The following is a 7,362-nucleotide window of genomic DNA, read 5'->3' as shown; positions in this document are numbered from 1 at the left end:
TATATATATATATATATATATATATATATATATATATATATATATATGAATATACATACATACACACATATATGTAATATATATATGTGTGTGAATGTGTGTGAGTGTGTATATATATATATATAATATACATATATGTATATATCTATATACATATAGATATATACATATATATATATATGTGTGTGTGTGTCAGAGAATGTGTATATATTAACGTGTGCTTGTACGTGTGAGTAATTTTTCTCGTAACTTCCAACAAATAAACAGAAGAATGAATGTCGTATTATTCTTTCTTTGATTTCACTGTAGATCACCATAATAATCTTAGAACAACTTCGAAAGATTCAGAAAATCTTATTTGATAGGTCGCCAGTAGCAATTCTACGCTGGGAATGGGTTCTTTGATATTTAGATCCTGATTAATTTTCCAACAGCAGCCAAATGTTATAAAGAAATCATACATTTTATTTTGATCTTATAATACATTGGCTAGAATATATAAACTATGACATTGAGATTTTAAAACACGTGTTATTTAATCAATGAAGAACTGTTTCACAAGCTCAGACAGGAACGTAAATTGATATGCAGAAAATCGTAATTAATATGTAGCTACACTTATTCATCTCCTCTATACCAGACAGTGCGCGCGCACGCACGCACACAAACACATACACCCACACTCACACACACACGTGTATATATATATATATATATATATAAATATATATGTATGTTTGTATGCATATTCGTATATTTGTATGTATCGTTGCAAGTTTTGTTTACTGCAAATTCGCATATTCGATGATTAAAATACATCAATTTTATATTGAAGAATGGATTATTGTTTCGTTCCTCTGAAACTTTAAACAGAAGTGTGATTAGGCAAAAAACATACAACTTTGTTGAATAAAAATATTGCTTTTATTCTCCTCTGTCACTACAAGACATGCGAGGAAAGCTTATTATTGTATTGAAATTTTTTAAGTAATCTTCAGTACCAATTTTTTTTTCTTTGATGATGTTGCTTATTCAAGAGAGAATGTTATCATGCAATAGATGACAGATATGTTCCAAACTTCTTATTTACACATATATTCGTTCACTTCACTTTTTCTGACTGTATTTACTGAAATGTTTCTCTCCTCAATGTTGTTACCTTCACTCTTTCACATCATTAAAAACCGCAATAATCTGATACAGATACCAGATATATATGTGAAATGTTTCTGAATCATATCATTGTATGTATGTTTGTGTGTGGTAGCACGTGTGCATTTGTGCGTGTGTGTTTGTATGTGTGCGTTTGTGTTCCTCCATGCGGGTATCCCCCAGGATGAACTCTTACTGGACATTGACAGCATAGCTTAACTTGTTAATTGTGACTTCTGAGATAACGTTTTAACACCCCCTCAGAATAACATACTTTGCCATACAGATCATACTGAATAAAAGCCTGTGTCATATTACTTGCAGTTTGACGAGTAACATTACTTCACGCATGACAAATCTAATGCAGGCATAGGTGATAACAAACTTTGCATTCCTAAGGTTTCTAATTCCCCATAAGATTATAATCGGTTCTATATATCATGTTGCCTGCTTCAGTTGATCAAAACTGATGCACTTAGTCTTAGACAATGCAACAAGTCGCAACCACGCTTCAACGACTGTTTGTTTGTAACCAACATGCTTTTTCTTGTTTTCCAAATAACAATAATACACCCCCATCTATATAAGCACATTGATAATATAGAGCGCACATGCGCAGGCGTCTAGTAATGTCTCAGTGCTCTTCTATCGTGTATCCTTCCCAACGAAGCTTACGTTTTGAAAGCATTTCATTGTCACCGATATTCCGATGGTTTTGAGAAGTGAACTTGGATATCATTGAAACATAAGAGTGTAATATATGTATATATATCATATGTATATATATTATACTACAAGGAATACTCAGTGGAATATGAAAATGAATAATATGACAAAAGAAAAATGCTGAGGTGATTTCAAAGACAAGATCCACTCCAATGTGCTTTGTGAACATTACAGCAACATTTTTATCATGCTTTGCTCATTTTTAGATTGCAAATGTCCGTATGGGACTAAGTTTTATCTCTGGTTGATTAGATAATCGAGGTTTATTCAGAATTATAAACTGGTTATATTGTATATCTTCTACTGCTTTTCGGGCCTTTTTACTTTCACATGTAATGAAGTGAGAAAACAAAACAATGCTGATGAGAAAACTGAATTAATATAATTGTAAAATATAATGTCAGAAAATAAAACCAATGTAAATAAACTTAAAGTAAATTAAAGAGTCAAATAAGAATTAGGCTGCAAATTAAAAACTTGAAAGTGCTTAATTTGCTGCATAATTTTAAAGTGATTTTAACTATGTAATTAAGATTCGAATTCACTAATTGGTCAACATTTTCCCAAACATAGTCTAGAATGAATATTAAAGCAAGTTGTGAAACTGTTCCACATAAAATAAGTATGATACACAGAGTTCTGCACAAACGCATACACGCTCACACATACACGCCCCCCCCCCCATCCACAAAGTTGTATCGTCTATTTATGCCATTTCATCTGGCAGTCGCACACATACATATAAAGAGTAATTTTTTTTTTATAAATTCACCAATTCATATGTAAGACAAGAATTGATTTATATAAACCGCCTGAATTTGCAAATATCTAGAATAGTATAAACAGAATTATCCTAGAAGTGTCGTTTTGCTGCGACAGCGTCCATCGTTGAACATCCCAATCGAAAAACGGAATGCGTTTGATACTCAGTCAATAAATCTCTAATTATCAACGTTACGGGTTAAAGAGTGTTGCAGGGAAGCGTGTGGATTTTAGAATTTTACCATTTAGGTAATCATTAGGTGAAAGAATCATTAAATGAAAGGGTAAATATAATACAAGATGGTTGTAGAGAGAGAAGTGGAAGGTATAGAGTCGACAAATGAAATGGCTGCATATAGTTATCTGAGAGATGATTCCTTTCATGTAACGCAAGAGCGTAGAGAGAGAGAGAGAGAGAGAGAGAGAGAGAGAGAGAGAGAGATATAGAGAGATAGAGAGAGAGAGAGAGAGAGAGAGAGACGGAGAGAGAGGGTGACAGAGTGGAGGAGAAAGGAAACTGACATATAGGCGTAGTGATAGATGTAGGAATGGATTAATTACAGGCTTTTTCTCGAATTCTTTTTGCTGTAGTCTAGTATACTTGTGTAGGAAGAAGTTATAGCAATTGGAGTTGAGATTTTTCTCTGGTTTTAGGTTACGTAGTTTCAGTAACTAGTAAGAAAAAGAAAACAAAATGGCCAGAGAAACGTACCAGAACAGATAATCTCTCCCAGATTCAACTTCTGGAGGCAGGTTTTGCGGTTGGAAATACATTTAGACCATTATTGAACAGGCAAATAATACATGCAAATATTCATTTGATCACTTATTCAAAAACACAAGCATTTCTGCTTCGTAAACAGAAACAAAGTTTTAAGATTTTAGATTGGATAGATAACATCACTAAAAATACAGATCCTTATTTTATGTGGGTAAGTGTGTGTGTGTGTGTGTGTGTGTGTGTGTGCGTGTGTGTGTGTGTGTTTGTGTGTGTATGTTTGTGTGTGTGTGTGTAGACTGTATATTGTATATATGCATATATCTATAGATCTCTCTATATATATTTCGTTTTTGTATTTGATTTCCAAGGTTCTTTATGTGATTTTGTGTGTTGAAGCATATTTTATGGTATCTGGGGAGAGCCATTCTCTTTTAGTGTCTTATTACATAACACACGCACTAGTTCGATTTCCACTTATTTATTTATGCATTTTTTCTAAAATTTTTGTTGCGTCTTGCAACATCTTCAATAGTCTTGAAGATGACACAATGTCTGGATGTCCTTCAACCGCTAACACCGAAGAAAACTTTGATAGTTTTCACTACATGGTGATGGACGACAGGCGATTGCCTATAAATCAAATAGCCAATAGTTTTAATATATTCCGTGAGAGAGTCGAGAATATTCCACTCAATGAACTTAGCAATTACCAAGGTTTTTTTCTCTCTGGGTACCATGTCTCCTGACACCTGATCAAAAGCGCACGAGACTGATTATATCACGGGGAAATCTGTCACCGTTTGAGGCAGATTCAGCTGGTTTCCTTGAAAGTTTACAAACTCGTAATGTTTGTTGGTTTCATCACTTTCAGCCAGAGACAAAGAGATAATGAATGCAATGGAAACACTTCTGTCTATCTGCTACAGAGAAGTCAAATTCTGCAGTCATGATTTCTGTTCTGGGGGTACAAAAGGCATTGTATCTATTGACTATCTTCAGAAGGGTCACACCATCAATGGCGAGTACTATGATAACCTGCTGAGGCTATTACGAAAGTCTATCAATAACAAACGGCCAGGAAATCAGATGAAATTGTTCTTGTTGCCTGAGGACTATGCTTCAGCACACAGGTCTTTGGTTTCAATGTCTGCTGTTCGTGATTGTGATTTTTAGTTGGTTGATCAGCTTCCCTCTTCGCCGAATTTGGCCCTCAATAAACTATCATCTGTTCCCCAACAGGAAAAAAATCTTCTGTTGATTTCTTTCACCAAGAGGTTGTAATCGTCTTCACCAACGGGATCCAAAGTCTTCAACACCGATCGAAGAAGTGTGTGGATCGTAAGATGGACTATAGTGATATATATATATATATATATATATATCTGGGGCTTTAAATTCTTTAGTACTTTTGAAATCCTATACATTTATAATATTACGTACGCGTTATTTATGCGATCATCATTTAGCTAAGCGTATATTGATTTTGGATAGTGAAAAAATTGTCGTTATGAAAACAATGATATTATTTATTGTAATATGAATAACACATTACAATTATATTTCTCAAATATAAAGTTATACCAAGTTAAAATGTATATCATGACCGAGGAACTGGCGTTATAAATAGCAAGATAGTAGAGCAGCGGTGCTCGAGTCAGCAAACCATGGCAACCACAAAAGTAGGTTATTAGGAAAGTATCTCAAAGAATGCAATAGAGAAGTGAATGAAGGCATTGATAAATTAATGTCATCGAAAGAGAAGAAAATAGGATTAAAAAGTACGTCAGCTGATCTCTTTCGTTCTACTAATGACAAAGTGTCTTTACAATCAATTTGACACACACACACACACACGCACACACACACACCAAATACACATGCACATATCACACATACACATACTAGTATATAGGTTTGTGCATGTGTGTCTATATGCACGTGTGCATCGTAGAAGTGTGTGCATATAGATATATGCCTGTAAACGTGTACTTAATTAAGTGAACGGCATACAACCTTAGAGATATAATTCCATTGCTCTTTACACTCGAAAAGAGACACCTGAAAATAATATTCACGTAATAACATGTTAAAGTTTAGTTAGCTATAGTAGACATACCGTACATCTTTATAGATGTTTTGCTTACAATTTCGAAATGAGTAAATTCAATCAGTTGGACGCAGCTTTCTGGGAATGCCATTTCATTTCAAATATTATAATAAATGCTGATCGTATATAACTGATAAATATTTATGGCCGTCCATAAGATAGAAAGGCAGAAGTAACAGATTATATGGGATATATATACGTATTATTCATACACACACACACACACACACACACACACACACACACACACACACACACACACAAAAACACACACACACGCACACACATATATATATATATACATACATATATATATATATATATACATATGAGCAGCATCACACTCTACTGTAACAACACCAAACTGCAGTTGCCCTTCAAATCATTGGAAGTGTAATTCAAGGTGGTAAGAGCCAAAGAAGTGCTCCAGTACAGGGTCTCTTGTGATCCGAATATGGCTAAAGCAGAGATCTAAGTGAGGACTGGCAGGAAGTGGAGAACAGAGGACGCAGTTCAAGTGGCAGAGGCAAGGCTGCGTCAAAGGAGACTTCTGAAGCAACAGGAATCTTGGATAATATAGGAGAATGCGGTTGGGAGGAAAGTGACCTGGGCTGAGTTGTGGAAAGCCGAGCCTCACCACATTAAATTTCTGATGCAGGTAATGTATGATGTGCTTCCAAGCCTATCAAACCTGCACACATGGAGCATAGCAGAGGCATCAGCATGTGCGTTTTGTTCCAAGCAAGGAACCCTGGAACACATCCTCAGCTGCTGCATCGGGGTACTTGGAGAATGACGGTACCGCTGGAGGCATCACCAAGTCCTTAAGACCATCGCCGAAGCCATCAGCGCAGGACTTGTGTGGGTGAGGTGGTTCTGGCCCTCCAAGAAAATCATCTCCTTTGACAGAGCTGGGTAAAACAGACAACCCTTGCCAGAAAAACACCGGCGGGCATCCTAACATCTGCAAGAGACTGGCAGCTCCTCGTGGATCTTGAGCGACAGCTGAAGTTCCCTGGCCACATTGCGGTCACCACCCTGCGACCAGACATTGTCCTCGTGTCTGAGTCCACCAAGCAAGTGGTGCTGCTAGAGCTGATTGTCTCATGGGATGATCGCCTGGAAGAAGCTTTTGAGAGAAATCTCTCCAAGTACACGGGTCTGGTCAGTGATTGCCAGCGGTCTGGGTGGAGAGTGAGTTGTCTCTCAATGGAAGTTGGATGCAGGGATTTCGTAGCCCGTTCCCTGACTAGAGCAGTCAGCAGTTTGGGCATCGAGGGAGTGAGAAGGAGGAAGGCCACCAATGAGGCAGAGAGGTCCTCAAGATGGCTGTGGATCAAATGAGGAGACACATGGGGTAGATACCTGGCCATCTGGACACAAGCTGTGGTCTGACCAGCCCCAGCTGGATCATCTGGACGAGGGTGTATGATGTTGAAAGATTCGAAATACCCGATGATACCAGGCACATCACTGAAGATGTGTCCAGATGCATCAGCCATTGATGTATGTACACAACAATATATAGGTCGAATGCAAGGTAATGAGCAAGAAGATTTACAAAATTTCGGATCATCCTATATCTTAAGATTTCATGCTCTGTAATAAAGATTATCTCGCAATCCTCAGTAGAAATACACCTACAAATATATAAGTGAAAAATTCGTATACATACCGATAAATCTATCCCCACAGATACCAATATATACATGCATTTCCTGCGTATACATTCCATCTACTTGTCCATCTCGACTATGTGGTTAATGTCAAACTTTCACGTTCTATTTACAATCTTGTAATAATATAAGATAATATAATATAATGAAATGATAGAATATTAAATGTCTATTTTGATTTGCATATATGTGTGTGTGTGTGTGTGTGTGTGTGTGCA

This window comes from Octopus bimaculoides, chromosome 18 (genome assembly GCF_001194135.2).
Source record: "Octopus bimaculoides isolate UCB-OBI-ISO-001 chromosome 18, ASM119413v2, whole genome shotgun sequence".
NCBI lineage: Eukaryota > Metazoa > Mollusca > Cephalopoda > Octopoda > Octopodidae > Octopus > Octopus bimaculoides.
This window is presented reverse-complemented; position numbering follows the sequence as displayed.